This window comes from Lepisma saccharinum, chromosome 5 (genome assembly GCF_977018435.1).
Source record: "Lepisma saccharinum chromosome 5, izLepSacc3.1, whole genome shotgun sequence".
Classification (NCBI taxonomy): domain Eukaryota; kingdom Metazoa; phylum Arthropoda; class Insecta; order Zygentoma; family Lepismatidae; genus Lepisma; species Lepisma saccharinum.
Window position 1 is genome coordinate 12,831,263 of NC_139233.1, and position 20,533 is coordinate 12,851,795.

A 20,533-nucleotide genomic window follows, 5' to 3' on the forward strand; every position below is an offset into this window, starting at 1 on the left:
AGCTGCAAAGTGGACTGAAATGTTGTTTACAAATAATGGTGTTTGTCGTACACCTGTCGTCCCTTCAAACAGCGGTGTGGACAACACTGTTGCCTATAAACAATAAGGTCCAGGGTTCGATTTTCGGTGAAGGCTCATTGCACAATGGCTTGAATCACTGAATTATCCACACACACCCTTGACGCTTCCAAAATTGTTCCCAACACCATCTAAAAATTTTCCACAAGAGTCCAATTTATGGCAATTTTGGCGATAAATATACTGTACCTTGACAACCACTTAAAAACGACCTTATATATCCTACTGGAAAACTGTAGGCCTATTAGCCTGTGTGAGTACAATCTGAATTTATAAGAAACTTTTCGCGTTGTCATTTACGATACACAGTAGTGTATGTTTTTATATACATATTGTTACGAAATACTGCACTGACATGTCGGAAGCCGACCTACCATGACAGAGGTCCCAGGTTCGAATTCCGTCCTGGACATGGGTGTTCTGTGGGAGTGTCCCTTCATCATATCATCACTCGTCTTCGCGATTGGCCAAAAGTGGAAGATATGCGAAGTAAAATAAACCAAATCAATCAATGAAAATTGACATGTCTGATGTAACTGGCTTAATGTATGTCCAAATGCTCTGCAATCCAATAGTTATGGATTGATTGCCGATTGCGTTGCGTGGTCAACTCGCGGTTCGTCTAATCACCATTTATCCTCATTGCCGCGATTAGCCAAAGTGACTATAGAGTGACACCTAAAACGTGCTGTAAAGTACTTAATAGAATTGATTGTGAAGACGACTGAACAATTGTGATGATATGAATATTGTTGGTTCAGATTTCAATGTCTACAGGATACATAGGGCCTCCCCGATGGTGCAGTGGTAGCATCGTCGCCTTGTAATCAAAGGGTCCCTGGTTCGTTACCTGGTGGAGGCACATGGTGGCTCGGATCCCACTTTAAACTGTAGGTCCAGTCCCGATTAGCCTTACTGTGCATAAAGTGGACTTAAAACACCAAACCAATCAATCTACAGGCTACATGTATACAAACAACTTGTCTTCTAGCTAAAGGTCTTTCGTCATGAAATTTCATAGTCAAGGTTAACCTAGAGACTTAGCAAAGCGTAGTAGTACTAAAACTATGGTACGAGATTCTATGAACCGTGGTGAAAATTTATAGCGAGTGATCAGTGTCGGTGTGTAGCAGACCTCTCTATGTCTTGCCTTTTTTGTACAGAACCTGCCCAAGACAATAAATCAAATTTTACATTAACTCGAAATTCGTGCATTACAATGAGCTTTAAAACGCAGAGAGAACGAATGTCCATGCTACCGAGGTGAAAGTCATTGCTCCCAAGAAGAAAAATAGTGTCGTATATCAGGCATTCCCAATGGCTTTATTGCACATGAAGTCGCATTTAGCATTAAAAACGTAATAAATATGTCCATTCCGCCGTTAAGGTGACAAATTATGTCTATAGGAAAAACCCATTCAGCCACTATTATTGAACTGGCACTGCTCGTCTCACTTTTTTACACTTGAATGCATGGGTCTTCTTGGTCACTTGCAAATATGTCGTGGGGCATAAGTGATTTTATAATTAACATTGAATTTGTTTGCGTTCAAGGATTTGTTTCAGGCAAGGTTTCTGTTAGGCAGTGATAATGAAACCTATGTAAATAACATGAGTATGAACGTTGAGAAACTTGTTGCAATCTTCTTTATTATTATTACCTTTAAAGTGTATTGGAAATACAATATTAGAAATAATATTGTTATTGGTGTTACGGTGTATTATGTTTCTTTTCCAATACATAGTGCTTGGAAGAGAAAGCAAGATTTTTATGTTGTAAATAGGATGTTTACAGCTGGTTGGTTACCTGTTGATGTCACTGAAACTTGAAGCTTACCTTCAAAACAAAATTGTAACAATACTTTCCTTATATTGTCTTGGTAGACTGTGTAAACATAATCCACCGTAATACGTATTTGCGATTAACCTAGAGCTGTATAAAAATATGTTGTTGTTTTTTTCAAATTCAAAACACGTTTTGTATAGTAGTATCTTAAAAACGTAACTTTCTTAATGAAAAGCATTTTGGATCAAGTAGCCCTAGATCTATTCTCAATGGGACAAGAAGGTTATCAGTGATATTCTGCTGGAATATATTTACCATATTTACAGTTGGAACATGCCAAACTTAATCTCATGAATCGACTAGTGTCAACTGAAGTAATCATTTTTCATCGCATGAGACTGGTTTAAAATTAACTCCAGTGATTCCGATTGCCTGTGGCTGACCTCACCATCAAACATGTTTACGCTCACAAAGAGACAGGACTTCGCCCTTTGACTTGTTAGTTGGCCTCGTTCAGATAAAAATTCAACGTCTCTGGAAGAATACTGAGCATGTCTTGCTGTGCTGGATGTATTGTGTTTAGTGTATAACTTAGGGCCGTAAGACATGTTTAATTCTGTGTGTGTGTCTGTCTTTCACCAATAAACTCGGTCCACTTCAGTTCATCTTTATTGAATGGCGAGGTTACGCCTGCAGCTAACACGAACTAATAAGTGAGAACAAAACTCGGACAACAAAACTCTCACAAGAGTACATATGAATACATGTGATTGTGTATTTTCTGTTATATAGAATATAGATAAGATAAGAAATTAAAATTGATAAAAAAAAAGGTGTGTTGATACATGAATAAGGAGAAAATATAGTCAAGGATAGGTGAGATATGGGTGAGTGTATAGAAAAATAACACTAATTAATTGTTATCATCAAGTTGGGCCAGATAGAAGGCCGAGAACACGATGTTACCTCCTATTCGTGAGTGCTTGAAGAGAGATGTTTCTCATCCAACAGTAAACTTTTAGGTTTTTTAGAATTAGACAGTGCTTGAAGTGGAAATTACTAGGGGAGGAGGGATGTTTACTTAAGTTTTGGGGATGTTCGGGGGTGGTTCTCGTATTGTTAAACATGGTGACAACGAAGCAGCTGTGAAGAGGTGCTTTACACAATTTATCCTAGGTAGCGGTGGCAAAGCTTATGCAATTGGAAGACTAATAATCGGGAGCATGCATATGACATTTGTATTTTTCTTATTTAACGTCCCTTTCTTCCTCCTTGTAGCCTATCGCGACGATGATGATCATAGGCGTCGAACAGGCCCGCCAACCCCCGCTGGAAATTGGCATCGTTCATTTCAAGTTACAAGAAAAGTCATAATGCTTGTTATTTTTATTGTTAATAACGGAAATCAAATTCAGTTAGTTGTTTTTAGAACAGAATAACGAAGCGGAAAATGCCTTAAATCTGAAAAAAAAATTAGTATAAAATACAGGAGCCAGTGTATGTTTTCATATTCTACCAGTTAAACCAAAGAACATATAGTTTCACAGTTTTCAAAATTCCAAAATAGAGTGTTAAGTGAGATGTCACACAGCATAAACGCTATGACTAAAATTTCTCCCTAACTTTTAAACTTTTTCTTGAACGATGTCTGTAAAAGTTAATTACAAAATAGAACATGATTTTCAGTACACTAACTGTATAAAATACCTGTGCTGGATATTCCTTCGTCTGGTGGGTCGAGTAGAAAAGTTCCCCATAATAATATTCAATAACTTCAGTTTTATAATCAGAAGTATGGTAATAATTATTATGGTTATTTTTTCACTATCAAATTTTATCAATTGTTTGAACCTGCCCTATAAGAATTCCGGCGACGTCAATGATGATGGTGACATGAAGTGGATGAAAGGACACTCATAAATCAACACCCATGCACACCCAACTTGTATACATACACCCCTTCAATTTTATTATTCCAAAGTATATGTATGTATATATATATATATATATATATATATATATATATATATATATATATATATATATCCATTTCCTTATTAGTAACTTGTCGTTCGTAGTCAGTACTGTGGTTAACCAAAACACAGTAACAAGCGATATTAAATAACCTGGAACAAGGCGTGATGTTTATTCGCATTCATGACTTAGTGCTTGGATGATTGTTTACAACGTATTTTAACCACTTTATATATGCCACCCACAAATATATTGAAGAACAATATTATTTTTCCGATCTAGGTATTTATAATGCATTTTAGTAATTTTCTACTTGCCTAAATTAATAACGAATAAAGATGCTGGCAGTATTGATAAAAGAAGATCATAAGGGGGGAACGTGTAACAAATGAAACCAAATGCTAGAACATGAACCCTAACCCATTCCTACTTTATAATGTGTTGTGTTTGATTTGGGCAGGTCTCTTTTCAACTTTGCACTTTTAACATTTGTCAAGGGAGTTCTTGCACTCCTTGTTTTAACCTTTTAGTAAAAAAATTAGATAAGGAGCAAGGATATAAACAAAATAGAACAAATTCAAAGTAAATTCTTAAGACACCTAAAGTACAAACTAGATGGTATTTACCCTCAAATGGAATCCCGTGAGAGCCTTCTCAGATATTTTAACCTAACAACTTTCAACAACAGAAGCATCATGCATCAGTTCATTAAATAATCTCATTGAAGCTCCTTTCGCCCTTTACAGCTCGACTTCTACGCCCCATCAATCAAATTACGACCAAGAAGGCAACTCTTCACCCTCCGTCGTAATAGAACCAAAGCTCTGGCAATTTCCCCAATTTGGAATATGTGTAAAACATTTAATGATAGGGGAAAGTGGGGGAATTGTGCGCACCTAAGCAATTTTCATTATATTTGGAAAGGTTTTGCTTGAGAAAATATGAAATTTAGCTTAATACTTTTTCATTCTTTCTCCTTTTGAATGAAATAATTATAATTGAAAGAAAACAGTGTGTACGTGAGTAATGCATCATGTAATGCAAACCTGCATTTGCGCACAATTCCCCAACCTATGGGGTAATGATACGCAAGGGTAGGGCAATGGTGCGCATTAATAAATAGTTCAGCAAATAGAAATGTATGTAGTTATATATCAGATTAACAACATATAAATTGAATGTGTTAAAAGTGGTTGCCTTACAATTGTAGAAGGCAATTGAATTGCTGTTTCAATATTTAAAATTGAAAGAAAATTAATGGGGAAGACGATGTTATTTTCGATTACAAAAATCAGACACGTAATTGTTGGCTGCATCGACACCAGTACACTCTGCATGGCTCCATTCACAGCAAGAAACACATCGATACCATAATTCACCGTCTTTCCCAAAATCACCACAAATTCCGCAACGTTCATTAGTGTCTTGTACAATCAAAGCACTGCCTTGTCCGCTTTCTAAGTCTACGTCATCCAATTCATCGTCATCAAAAACAATTTCTTGATCCTCGGTGTCTGACTCAGACGACTCTGAAAGTTGCCTTTTCCTTATCAGCTTCTTCTTGATGCTTTTCATTCCACACGGACGTTTATGGTGTCGCGTTATTTTGTCCAACTTCTTCTTACTTCCTTCTTGTTTCTTCTTTTGGGCCTCTTCTAACTTGCGTTTAATGGGCGTACTGGTCAAAATTTCTAAATGTTGTTTTGCTCGCCGAGAATTCTGTACAGTTTTGGTATTGTTCCCTTTTCCTTCACGTAATCCCATTGGGACAAAGGAAAGGAAGGAGTTTGTCCCTGCAGCAGATGTTGAAGGCACATTATTATCAGGATTTGGTTGGATGATTTCTTCCGCTAAGTCTTCATCTGCACTGTTCGGAATGCCACATGATTTGTTCGAACCTTTAGGAGAGGAAGAATCTTCAGCGATAACAAGTGTAACGTCCTGAACAGGAGCAAAATCATGATCCTGAAACTTGTCGGGATTAAAGGGAAATATTCCTGTAGAGCGGAAACCTGAAACAGCTTTCTCCATTGTTGCAACTTTTATGAAAGCATGATTTAGGAGTTCAGCCAAATCATATTCTGTCACCCTCTCATGGCCAGTTGTAGTTAAATAAAGATCATATTCCCTGTACAATGTATTTTTCAATGGACTGAAAAATGTTACGTCGAGCGGCTGCAACCGGTGTGATGTGTGCGGTGGCAGAGATACCATATGAATGTGGTTATTCCTGCAGAATTCATAACTCTCAATTGAAATATGGCTTGCATGGTTATCTAAAATAAGCAGCACTGGGTCACTTGCTGCGGGTTTTGCAGATTTCTGGAAGTGAACTAGCCACTCAGTGAACAATTCTGCGTTTGTCCAACAATTTTTCGAACACTTGTAAGAACACCCGATAGGACCATTTCTTTGTAATTGAGGTGTCATACGTTTCCGCGGATAAATCAGCATTGGAGGAATATAAGATCCAGCAGCGTTGACAGCAAAAACACCAGTTATTGTGCGCCCTTTTTCTGCTGAAGTAGCAGCACCAATCCTCTTCATACCTTTCGCAGCGTAAATCTTCGGGCACTTCTTTGGGACGACCGTTATTCCTGTCTCATCCATGTTGTAGATTTGCCTTGGTTCAAATTTATATTCATCCATAACTTTCTGAAGATTTGAGAAAAATAGCTTCGTTTCTTCTTCATTGAATGCAGTAGGGTCAAGTGCCCATATTTCGGATAGGTTCCTAATTTCGGATACCAAGAAATTTCCACCTTAGAACAGCAGCGCCGAAGTGCAGATAGTGCCAACTAACACGCTACTTCGTCCCCCAGTTTCACCCTTGTGAGTGACTTTGAGCAATGTTTCTTTAGTGTGTGGCTGATATTTCTGGCTTTTCCGGAGTTTTGATGTAATATTTCACCATCCAAACTTAAGGCCTACAACTAGAAGGTTAGTATTTACTCACTTCTGTCTAAATGTTATATAATCTTGAGAGATTCAGCAAACATTATTACGTAGTTTCAGTCACATTATTTCAGAGGGGGAACGCAGAGAATCGCCATATTGAATGTGCGACTGGGTTTCCTAATTTCGGATGCTACACGGGTACCTAATTTCGACTATCCGAAATTGTGCACCCTTTCCAAATACTCATTAGTAACCCTATCCGACATTAGGCAACCTTTTTGTCAGACTAAAAATATGCATACAATTCTTTGTTTCATAAACTATACCAAGTATTTCTTATAAATGTTAATATAACTTTCAGAAACATTAATAAATATATGTTCAATGTTTAACAACACATTTATGGCTTATTTTGTTTACATTCAGGTACTGAAAATCTAATTTGAAACTAAGTATCCGAAATATGGGCACTTGACCCTAATTCTATTTAAGCTTGTTCCTTCGGGTTGTCGTAGAGTTACATCGGGATTTCGTTTTAAAAATCCGTACAGCCAGTCTTTACCTGCTAGAGCCTGTTCCATATTGAAAGAATGTACAATTTCTTGATCTTCTGCATATCTAAATGCCATGCGTCTTAATTCTTTCGGAGTTAACCCGTAGAATAACTTTGCCAGTGTCAGAACATAGTCCTTCAATTCACTTTCCACTTCAACAGAAAACGTTGATTTTCTTCCAAGCCGGATTGGAGTAGGCAGATCACGATTTTCTACAAGCTTTTTCCGTAAAGTAGACTCAGGTATGTTGAACCATCTGCCAACTTCCCTTATTTTTCTTCCTTCATTTTTGATAGCGTCCAGAGCGTTTTTCAGATTACCCTGAGAGTAGGAGTTCTTCTCAGTTTTTCTGTTGTAATTTCGTGGCATCTGTGAACAAAATAAAAACCTGGGTATTACTACTTGTTTCACCTTTAATGTCGTTTGGGGAAATTGTGCGCATTCAATTACATATACGGGGGAATCGTGCGCACCCTTTCTCCGAAGCGCACCATTGCCCCACACCAACCTTACAAAAAATTTACTTTCTAGAAAAAAATATAAAAAAGTTAATCTCGTAACAAGTAGACACGTGTATAGACATGATCATGCACTATCGAAACAAGCATAGTTCAAAACACTAGAGTAAAAATTTAAGACATACCTCCTTATTTTCGTCAACAGCAAAATAACAACAATGGACACAAAAACAAACATCCACTCGCTACACACAACGCAATACAACTGCCACGAAAAGCTCTATGTAGTAGTATTTCCTGAGACGCCCGCTAGGTTATAGCATGAATCGAAAGCTCATTCTCTGGCTCGTACCTTCGGAAACGTGGTGCGCACGATTCCCCGCCGCGCACGATTCCCCCACTTTCCCCTACCATCAAAAGTGAAACGTCCGACCGCAATTTTGAAAAGGAATATGAACCTAAGACTTGTATGTTTGTTAAATGTTTTCTGTCTATATACTACATTGTTCCGTGCAATTTTTCATTAATGTTATCACAAAATTATTGTATAATGAACGCCATAAATGAGTAATATACCTGTTGCGTTCAATTTCTGAAACAAATAAATAAACATTGAGGTGTGCAAAATGGCCAAAAGTACCGATGCACCCAACAATTTTTAAATCAGTTAATCAATCATTTGGTAGAAACGTTTACTATTTAGTTTTCTGGTGCTCTTCACGATCTTCCTAAATTGAACATAGAATTTATCAAGCTTTATGATAATGCAACTTAAAAATGAAATCTCAATTGGATTATTAAAAATGAAAAAAACTAAATCACAACTCAACCTTCAAACGAAGGTTAGGGCAATCTCATTAATAGTGTATTTTCTGTTGAAAGGAAATGTCGGAGGTGACTTGTGAGAATGGAATTGAATTTCACTTTTCTTGCATGGCCAAAGGCACGAGTGTGGATTGCGATAGTCTGCTTCTTCATGTTCCCCCTACTGCATTTGTTGACTACTATGGCTTCATTTAGGGTGGCAATTTTTATCAACAATGAAAGTAAAAGTATCCTTATTTGCAGGGGTAGACAAAACTAAGAATAATTCTGGCGATAGCCCTTTCCCTCTGGAGCCAGTATTATTTTTTTTCCAAATACGGGCTGAGAAAGCCATGAAACCAACTAAGATAAGCGATGAAATCTGATATTTAAACATTTAATTCTTTAATTAATACAAGATTGGATTAAAAGTATTTAATTTTTTCATCATAGTGGCTTTCATAAACAAGGCTCAACTGGTAACAGCATGAATGACAATAATACATTGTAATGTATTGCCTACTCTACCATATCTCTAATGATTTCAAAAATCGGGTAGCAACGGTGCAAAAATGTATAATTTATTATTCTGATTTAATGGTACACGTGATACAGAAAACACAAACATTAAAAATAACACATTCTGTACTCCTTATCTTTTTAAAAAAATAAAGGTAATGGAAATTTCCGTAACCAAACTCGAAATATTAAATAAAAAATGGAATTGAATTTTAAAATTCAGGCGCCATGGCGACTGGGCACCCTGTATTTTACTATCCTTCGTAAATGTAAGAAACGTTAAGAACAATTCAAGTGCGGTATTTTCATGTTTCTAGGTCCAGGCTGTAAACGTTTCAAAATAAGAACTTAAAACCTATTTTTCCTTCTTAGAGATTGAATTTGGGAAAATATTTAAATTATTGTTATTGATTGATTGATTGAGTTGGTGTTTTAAGTCCACTTGATGCACAGTAAGGCTAATCGGGACTGAACCTACAGTTTAAAGTGCGATCCGAACCACTATGTGCCTCGCCATCGGGAAAATTATTGTTATTTTACAAAAATCTGTTCGTTCCTCGGAGTTTCTTCTGTGCCTTGCCAACGTATTTTAAGAGCGTTTAGTGCCTTGCCTTAGGTGCCTATGTATTTGATTGAGTTAATATGGCATATTTATGTACAAGAAATGTATGTAGAAGTGGTTGTGTTTCTTCTTTGTGTATAAATGTCTCGAACGAGAAATGTGTTTGGAAATAGTTGTGTTTCTTCTTTGTGTACAGTCGAATTGAACGATAAGTATATTTAGAAACACACGTTTTAAACGTGACATATATTTTAAAATATTTGTTTCTTCTTTGTTTATGACTGCCGTGGATGACAAATACGTATATTGAGAAATAGATGTGTTCTTTGTTTATAGTCATCTTAAACGATAAGTATATTTAGAAATACGTAGTTGTGTTTCTTCTTTGTTTATATCTGTCTCGGTGTTCGACTCACACTCTCGACACCAAGAGCTTCGGGTTCGAGTCTCGGCCTGGGCGTAGTTAACCTTATCTAACCATCATTGGTCCTCATCGTCTCGATTAGTCAAAAGTAACAAATAACAAAAAATAAAAAATTCTACCTTCGTTCATGCCTTGTTTAGATCCAAACTAGGTCACCCTGCCCAAGAACTCGGAGACGATAATTTATAATTTTGTGTGTCGGTCAAATCCCCCTAGCTATTTTTGTAGACCGTGCGTAGGAGCCCCAACGGCGTTCGAGGAAACTAGTCTCCAACTTCTCACCAAGGACGATACAATAATATCGATGACGAAGGTTCCTGTTGACACACAGATCCAATTTATTTCCCGTAGGTTGGAGATTAAAAGGAATAAAGGAAAACAAAAAGATGAGATTGAACTTCAGAACTAGTTCAGGACAGGCATCATCTTCAATTACAGTACAAAAAAAAAGCTTGTTTTTACTTGTGAGTACCCGAGACAAGATTTCTACACAACAGCCGGTTAATGGAGCCAGGTGGGTAACATCTGGTGCCCAGGACAGGTGAAAAGAAAACTCTTTCTGAACAGGAAGTGTTCTCTCTCCTCTTTATCCTCTCTGCTTTCGAGGGCAGCCGGTGCAGCATTCGACTTTGAAACTGTTCCAGGTAATCCATATAGTGGCTGCTATCCAAGATGTTTTTGCAGGTTGCTAACCACCGCAGCTGTCCTTCTGAATGTTGCAGATCTGGCATCTACGTCCAGTAGTAAGGTCAGACATGTCTAATGTGTCGTTTACTTCCAGTGTCCATTGTGTGAACAAGATTGTACAGAGATGTATTCTCCAAGTGAAATTATTGAGTACATTGTGTAGTTGAAGTCCTGATTCGAACGCCGGTTCGGTATTTTTGACATAACTAGAGTGGAAGCCGACCGGACGCGTATCGGTTTCGTGCCGGCACCTGTTGTCTCACTTTTACCAACAGTGTTTCGACATCAACACGAACTGCAACGACGTTACATAGTTCGTTGCGACCAGGTTGAAAAGCGATGTAAAACAACAGAAATAAAATAAAAAAAGTTATGAAACATGTGGTAAAATGTATGCACCTCGATGAGATAAAAATATTTTTGTAAAGAATATTCTGCAAAATTAAGGGAAGATATTATTTATACGGTGATTTTTTTTTTTTAGATGAGTGACATCTTTATGCTACGCACTGTGTAGTTTTATATCAACTTTTACAACCGTAATAATTTTATTAATGTCATTTCTGTATTTCTAATTGTTTCCTGTACAAGATAATAATGTTAATGTGGTATTTTATCTTTTCAGGTGAGTACAACCCTATATTGACCGTATATCAACGTCTGCAGTTTGTAAGTAATACAAATCAGTTTTCTACCGATTCAAAGATTAGGACCAGTAGCTCTTCGTATTTGACTTGCGTATCGTAAAGACGCGATTTGTGTAGTAAAATTTTGATGTGTGGAGTGAAACTTTACCTCGAGATGCGATCATTTCTTAATAAGCAATATGGCATCCCCAATGGCGTATTCACCTTCAAATCCAGGAATCCAGGTTCGATCCCCCAGTGAAGGCACATAGTGCTTCGGATCCCATTTTGAACTATAGGACCAGTCCCGATTAACCTGTGTGATCATAAAGTGAGCCGAAAACAATCTTTCACTTAGGCGAGAGTCGACTTGGACAGCACATATGCATGGCCGTCCGCAGGATTTTCCCCAGGAAGGGGCAAGGATGGTATTTTTTTTCCAGGGGGGGCAAAGAAGGCACATTTTCCACAATAATAATGTTATTCCCTCAAAAAACATTTCTTAAATTTGAATATACCATGTTCGTGCAATAATTAACACATATTATTGTGGCTGAAATGAAATTATATGTGTGAAATATATAATTTATGGTTGACTTTCATTTTCCAGGGGGCGGGCCAAGCCCCCCTTGCCCTCCCCCCCCCCCTTCCGGACGGCCATGCACATTGTGTTACTGGTTACGTTGTGATCCTCTGCTGTTTGTTTCATTTTATGTGCTGGTGTTGTCGTTACGTTGTGATCATTCTGATGCATTTGGATCGACCGTCAGACGTTGTGATACAGTTGCCAGGATGCTGATGCATTTGTAGGGTTTTCGTTGGTTAACGTTGTGCTAAATAAGTACGGTGGTGGCGATGGCAGAATTTCATTCATTGTGTAAGAATTTTTGGAATTATTTTAAATTAACGTTACTTTTGCGTGTACCGAGGTATACAAAACACAGAACAGAAGAAATTAAGCATTCATAAATGTTATGAGGAATCTTTATCATACATGGATGCTGTTTGCAAGAAGCTCTAGGTTGTCTGTCCGGAAATTCCTCGAATGTTGAGAATTCTCCTGGATCTGGGAATTCTACGTGCACTCTGCGTCCATTTGCAGAAACGTGAAAAATTAATCAGTCCCAGGCTCCATTCTAAATGGTTACATCAAAACATTTATAAACATGTGTATATTCATCAAATTGCTACACACTCTTATCCTTTTGGAACGGCAAGTAATTTATTTCAGCTCCCGTTTTGGGATCTTCCACTACAGTAGAGAATGTCAGACATGAAGTAAACAAGGTTGCGACGCCATGTAGTAATAAATTTGAGCATACAGTATGTACCAATTCCTATTGCCAATGGGTCGGTACACCACCTGCAGTGTATAAGAAAAAAAATAGTGTAGTAGGTTTGAACTTGAAAATGATACTTTTTTGTAGTATTTTTGCAACAAATGTTCCATGAAATAAAATAATTATTTACATATTTTAAAATATCCTGAAATTACATTTGTACTTTTACGCTAGTCCATCTCTCTGCTCCGTTAGGATAATTTTGACAAAAACCTTAAAATTTTTGTGTTCTGAAAGATTTTCAACACAGAGTTTTCCTGGTTGGGAAGGGTGTTGTATCCAAAAATTGACAACGTGCTGTATAAAGTACAGTTTGCTAAGGGAAGTGATATATTTGCTTTTTATGTTTTATGATATTCTGACGTGAAACGTGTGGATTTATATCTAGTTCTCGGAAATCGCATATAGAACAATCAAGCCGAAAGGACTTGCGGTTTGTTGTTGTTGGTTACTATTGGCTCGCATCGTCTATCCTTTGCAGTTTCTAGCCATCGTTACTGCTATTCTAGATCCTAGTTCTTCCGCGTTTTCTTGTCTCCGACGTCGTTGTTTCTTATGGCACTAATACAATGCGTTCGTTTTGGCTCTGGGCCGAGATAGCGTGTGACATGGCGCAGATGCCGGCATTTTCGTCCCGTAACGTCTCGCTTATTTACGCACATATCTTTAGCATATATACAATTATATTTGTATTGCATAACGAGTACTAACCTGTGTTATAAGAGTTGCTCAAAGTTGTTCAGGCGCTATCTCGGCCCAGAGCCAAACGCACTGTATAATTTAGGTGTTGGTAATATTATTGCCTAAAATAGAACCACTATAGGCGCGGCGAAATTAGGCGGGTGGCAGAAGTTGGGGCTGTTGCCACGTCTGAGCACAACCCCGTGTGTTCGGAGGTTTAAGAGAATGAATGATGTCGTTGTACAGTTGGTCTTTGTAACCCATATGATACAAACTGACAGTATTTGCTCGAAAGGTTAGGAATGACACAAAAGTGCCCCGGAAAGAGGTTGGTCTGGCACTCAAACTAGGCAACGCAGCCCCGATGACGCTGTCACACAGTGCGCGGGAACCAGCGACTTTTGTCCCGCTCTCGCTTTGCTTTTCCCAAATGTGGCCCTAGCGCAGTTCTCCCCAGACGCCTATTTTCATCGCCGTGCGTTTAAATATGTGAACTTATCTATGTTATGTTCATGTCAAATTTATGTGTGGCAACAAGAGCCGTTGTGACAGCGGAAGGGATTTCTGTTTAAATTAACTAGATGAAGCGAATAGATAAACAGTGATGAATAAGGAGAAATCTAATCCAGAACTCCACGTTTCACACCAACCTACGAAAGCTGGTCTGTCCACTGTATATAGCAGCTTTAACATTCAAGCTACTTTCGACTGGTTAATCATCAGAGATGAACCAGTTATGGACCAATTTGAATAATTCGTACAGAGATGCATTCCGACAGCCTTCGCCTTTGAAGGAGAAGGTACAAAAACTAGACAAGTATGGCCTTACAGCGCCTAATGCCTTTGTAAGTGGGACATAAGCAAGGGTGGATGTAGGCCGAACGTGGTTGTAACTGGACCCATTGGATGTTAATGTAGATCGAACAAAGAGCAAGAGTCGTATGACACCCGAGGGTAAAATTGTCAAAAGGCCTTTTCCCTGCCCGCTCAATACAAGAACTTCACTATAGCGTTTGGTCTCAATTGGCCGTTTGTAAAAACATGGAGATCGACGTAAGGAGTTAGAAAGTGCTGCGTTCCAAATAGCTTCCAAGTATTTTTATGTAAGCCTTTCCAGGCTGTGTTCTTAATATCTACTTTTTTCAATGGTCGTGAGTCGCATTTTTTTAAAAAGCTGTCGGCTATGTGAAGTGGCAGGGCTTCTACAATGTGCCACTTGCCTTGTACACTTTCTTTTGAAAAAAAGTAAGAAGTAATGGTAGGAGTATTTTATGCGAGGTGTTTGTGGTGAATCAGCTGCTGGTTCTGAAATTTTATTGTTCCCAGTCTATGGTAGTGATTTTTGTATTTCCCTGATTTAAGCGTTGAGACGGCGTTTGTACACTTCCTGGCTTCAAGCCACCAGAATGTGATGCTATTCACTTCATTTTGTTGTATGTGTGTTATAAGGTTTTACATGCATGTTGGTGCATAAAACATTACTGTCAAGCCATTGGTCTATTAATGACCACATTTCATATACTACTAAACGAGCCATGCGTCTCCTTGGAATTGTGTATAGGTTCCCTGAAATCCAAAACCAATCAGCCATTAGCATATTTTTAAAATCCTTTACCTCTCCCATTCTTGAATACTGCTCTCTCCCATCTGGACCATGGCTTCTAAAACTAATCTTTCCAGGCTTGATTCTGTCCTTAGCTTTTTCCTCGCCATTCCTCGCCATTGCTCGCCTATTTTGAACATCCAGTCACCACACACTCGTCACGAACTAGCAGACATGAAATATTTGCATAAAATCATTAATGGCAAAATTAAAACCGAATTCCTTGTCAACCAATGTCATCTACGACTACCCGCACGGCCAACCCGCAACGTAAATCTTTTTCACATGCCCTCTACAAGGCTCTCTCTCCTACAGCGGTCTCTTTACTATTGGCTCTCCCACTTATATAATAACCTGTTGATATTTTCTTGTCAGAACACAGTTCCCGACAATCACTAAGAATGTACATGTAACAATTTGCCTTTCCGTCTGCCATCTTGTATTGTCTTGTTTTGTTGTTTTTATTTTTTTTCTTGTTGCTACAATTTCAGTATAAAATCGTCTTTCAAAACTGTATCTGAAACTTGAAGTAAATAAATAAATAAAAATAAATAAAAGCTCTCACGACCTCGTCAACAAAGGTTCAAGATTCGATTCCCATCCTGGGCATGAGCGTTCACCAATTGCTTCTAATCATCAGTCATCGTCGTCGCTTCGATTAGTCATAGGTGGCAGAAAAGCGACTCGAAATACGGAAATAGTAATACTGACGTCATACAAAGCACCCACCACGTTTTCATAATTAGAAGAGAACATTGAAAAGGGAGCGCATATCGAGAACGAGCTTTAATTTATAATATGACTTGATCAGATATTGTATTCTCATATCACGTCACATTTCTTCTGATTTATCCAGGGCTTTCAGGTTTGAATCCCGGCCTGGGCATGGATGTTTTCTTGTGATTGTCCGTTCATTAATTTCATCATGTCATCGCGATTATCCAAAAGTGGCAGAATAGAGAAGTAAGATTAACCAAATGAATCAGTCAATCTTCCGATTTTAATCAGTCCGAGGATGAGGATGAAAGTGATCATGTGAAATAGATGATGGCCAGGACTCGAATCCTTGAACACTGGGCTAGCGAGATTGTGAGTCTCGCTCTCCCACCGGAGAACACCAGAACTGTTTGACTTGTTCACACCACAGGTGAAACCATATTTTCGACAAAGTTATTTTTAAATTAATTGTTAGCATAGTTGAAGTCCTGATTCAAACCCCAGTCCGGTATCTTTGACATAGCTCGAAAGAAAGCCGACCGGGCGCGTATCTGGTTTCAAGCCAGAACCTGTTTTTCTGAGAAGTACTGTTGTCACTTTTACCTGCAGTGTGTAGACATTCAACACGAACTGCGACGAATTTACGTTGTATAAAACATAGCACAACACCATGACTCAACCTAGCAAAGATAACCAAACCTCACGTTATGAAATCTCTAAAGAAACTGACTTGGCAACATCTCATTTACTCCACGTGGACTTGGCAAGTACTGTCAGTTCCTAAATCGGGCTCTTATTGGCGGGAAAGGTTTTGGGGGATGATAAGTATACTGGACTCCACGTGGACTTGACATATGGTTGTTCGGAGGGAAACTAATCTGTCGGAACTTTCTTTGAAGTAAAGTGGCGTTGGAATCAGGACTTCAACATTAAGTGATAAACGCAATTTTAAAACCAGCAGGTTTGTGACAAAGCTGTCAATAAATGAATTGACTGGATAAGCCTGTCGTCTGGAGAGAGTCCTCGTGTTTGCGTCTGTTTTTGTCCTTCATTATTATATTTAGATATTTTGCAGTTTATTGCCAAATCAGCCGCTACTGTCTTCTGTCTCTTTTCTCTTTCCACCAAGTCACCTTCCGACAGTATGACTTTCACTATCCTGCAGTGAACGACCAAGAAATGACTTTAGTTGTGTGGGTGCGTCCATGACTTCTGACCCTCTTCCAACCACGTGGGAATCTCTGTTTCTTCAAGGCCAAGGTTGCCTGCGTTTCCCACAGTGCTGGAAGACTCCACATGACCCAAATAATGAACTGGAGGTACATGCGCTGATGTCCTGTTGCAACAGTGTTTCCATTTCCACTGTTGCAACAGTGTTTCCAAATGTGGCTTTTTAGCCTGAAAAACAAGAAGATTGAATTCCTTGCAGCAAGGTGGAACGAATTGAAATTGATTTTACGCCAAATCTCGTTTTTTCTTGTGACAGGTACTGAACTATGACGCTTTATCCGTTTCCGGATTCCAACACGGAATTTTCCACACACTAACCAATGCTCTGTGGATGAATTGCAGAATGCCTACAACCATTTTGTGTCATTTCCTAGATACTTCAGCTGCTTCTACTAGTTTATTTTATCAGTTCCATGCAGTTTTTTTTATTCTTTGCCTGTTTTGTTCTTCTCTTTTACCTGTTCGTTTACCTCAGGTTCTTGGATTCTATCCCATTGCTTTGATTCTTCGCTTTTCTTTTATCTCCCAGTTTCCTCGAATGTTTATATAATTTTCTTTGATTCTTTGTCTCTTCTGGCTTTCGTTGTTCCATCCTCTTCTTTCGTTTAGTTGTGTTTTTCACTAGCGAAACACTCTCGGTGTGAGATCGTCAAAAGAATGTGTGATGGCTGCCTGTGGAGATGGTAGAGTACAAAAAACAATGTATAACAAATGAGATCCCACTTTAACTTTTAGGGTGACTATTTATTTATATGGTGTAAATAAATAGGTCAGAATTTTTTTTTATCCTCCCCGATGGCGCAGTGGTAGCGTCGTCGCCTTGTAATCAAGTGGTCCCGTGTTCGATACCCGTTGGAGGCACATAGTGGTTCGGATCCCGCTTTAAAAACTGTAGTCCAGTCCCAATTACCCGTACTGTGCTTAAAGTGGACTTTAAACACCAACCCAATCTCTTTATTATTATTTTGTTTAGTTAAATCAGTAATTTTGACCTCTTGACTATATCCAAATGTTCAGCATACTAAACGACAAAGGTTCTTACCAATAATATCAAGCATCTTTGAGAATTTGGCAATGCAGATCATTTGCAAAGATTGTTTGTTGATGTTATAAGATTGTAGCTCTAGAAGTGAAGTTAGACGAATGAACTCAAGAATTTAATCTATTGAATGGGACTGGAAACTGCACACACGCTTTTTTCAATGTTCAGTGAGCAGCTATCGAATGACAGATGATGAAGCCATAAATTATACTTTCCTTTCCATTGGTCGCTTTGTTTATTGCCTGCCATTGTTTCCGCCTTGGCAGTGGAAGTTCAAGGAACTGAAAGCTTAAAATATTTTTAGGTTTTATTTCTCTCTGGAATGTCACTTCCTATCCGCACATTTCCAACCGTTTATTTTAGCTTTTTTACAGCTGTCGGTTTTAAATCCCTACCTTTCGTCAAATACCGTTTTGGTAGGGAAGGGAAGAGTTCAAGGTGAGGAAGGGTTAATCTGCATTGTGTAGGATAGCGAGGCTCTGGCTTCTGGACTCTCAGCCAGCATAATCCTCTTTGGGACCTGTGTTTGTGATTGTTTTTCATCACTTTATATTTTCTCCATTTATCTTTGCGATTAGCCAAAGGAGACATAAAAGCGAAGTAAAATAAATCAGATCAATCAATCCATGACGTAACAGCCCTCGGTGGTCCAGGGCCAGTGAAGCGGCTGTATTGAGCATCGTAAGAATTGACCTCATACCTTACCTTCGTACCTTTGATAAACGATTGGAAATGTAAAGTGTAAAGAAGAAATTTGACCAAAATGCTAACAAATTTAGGGTGGATTGTATTTAGTTAATATCGTCTAAATAGCGTGGCAATTCTTCTCACAAATAGGAATTCCATGCATAAGAAGATACGTTCGAATTCTTATAGCCTGTAACAATCATTATCAGCTCTGTAGGTTGCCCTCGTATATACTTGTTAAATTACTTTGCGTCACTTCGTGTGATATTATTGTTAGCCATTTCTTCACCCTCTAAGATCGGCACCGTGGGTGCTAGCCTTGTTCATCTACCCCTTTTGCCGCCCCTGGATACGGGCAAAACATTCAAAAACATTATTCGCTTGCTGATCTTGCCTTTTTCAAATTTCTCTAGTTTGATTTCAACTTCAGACAAATTTGAAATTACTCAGGTATAATACAGCAATTCTAGTAAATTCCACGAACGAGTTTATCAATTAATTTTGAGGCAATTTTATTTCGCAAGAAGCTAGATTCCAGTATGCCGTAAAGAAAAGCTGTGTAGATATTCTAATCCCTAAAATTAATCTTAGTATTTCTAGAACGGCAATCAAAATTTAGACTGCTGCATTGAGTCGACTATCTAGACAGAGCTTTGCTCAGAGAGGGTCGTGGTGCAGCCAACCCTTTATTTTCTAGTTCTATTAACTTATGAAGCAGTAACTGTTGTTTATTGAATCACTCTGAAACACAAGAATGTCCCTGTTTTGTTGCATGATGTTTGCCCGGAAGGTAAACTGAATGCCTTCAGTTTCGAAGCTGCAGATTGTTACAGTAGATGGCTTTTCGGTGGAGCGTACTTCCTCTCTGTCCACTGGACCTGCGTGACGCATTTCCTGTTTGACCGCAGCTGCTGCTGTCCGTGGAATGCTCTCCTCTTTGGAAACATGGGTCAGCGTTAGTTTTAGAACGAGTAAAACTAAAGTATTACACGCCAACGTTTATTCAAAGCAAATGCAATGATTTCCTTCGTTGTAATGAATGTACCGTTATGCTGGATGAAGTCACGCGCATTTTATTTGCGTGGTGAGGTTAATCGGAGCATAGAGAGATGAGAATGTAATTTTAATCTTGCATTGATAAGATTTTAATGCGGAAGTTTGGTGTAAAATTCTTATATTTCTTTACAATATGATCATCATATTCAAGAGAGAATTTTCACCATCACCAAGAATTGTTAGTTATGAGGAAGTGGCATTCTCAAGATTCTGCATGTATAATTGTGGTACTAGGGTAATTTTAGAATTTGGCATGTAATTACGGTTCTGGAATATGTAATCTATTTATGTGCACATATTTCTGCTTTTTTAATCATTCCAGTAGTGGCAAAATGTGCAAAAGCTGATTATCGAGGTTATGTTAATTATCCCTCATCAGGGGTTAATGATCTTGTCATACAAGGGTCCCACAAAATTTGGAATCCCGTTCAGAACCATTGGTCCAGTATCGATTAGCCAGTGGCGGCTGCTTAATACGTGCTACCGTGCTATAGCACGTTGCTAAATTTGTTAAAATGAAAAGAAGAAAAAAGCAAATTTCACAGATGCAAGAAGTTTAATGAAGCCCCAAAGTGAAATGAAACTTCTCATGTTAAGAGCCTCAACATTTACCAGCGGCGCCACGTATTTCCCTCACGCTGGCTATAAGGAATAGCGTACCGTGCTAAAATCTCAACAGCACGTTTTCGCCCCTTTTTCATCCCTCCGCGCATGAATACTATACACCCCCACTCCTCGATTTGTACGGGGGATAGGGTCTCCGCTCGAGAAAAATCGTCTGCTAGCGTGCTACAGGACGACTCAGCA

General features: G+C 38.5%; 1 protein-coding gene across 5 annotated transcripts in view; it reads left to right on the forward strand.

The window, feature by feature from the left end:
• Window positions 1-20,533, forward strand: part of RalGPS (Ral GEF with PH domain and SH3 binding motif) — a 141,237-nt gene that overhangs the window by 51,191 nt on the left and 69,513 nt on the right. The gene's annotated exons all lie outside the window — the stretch shown is intronic.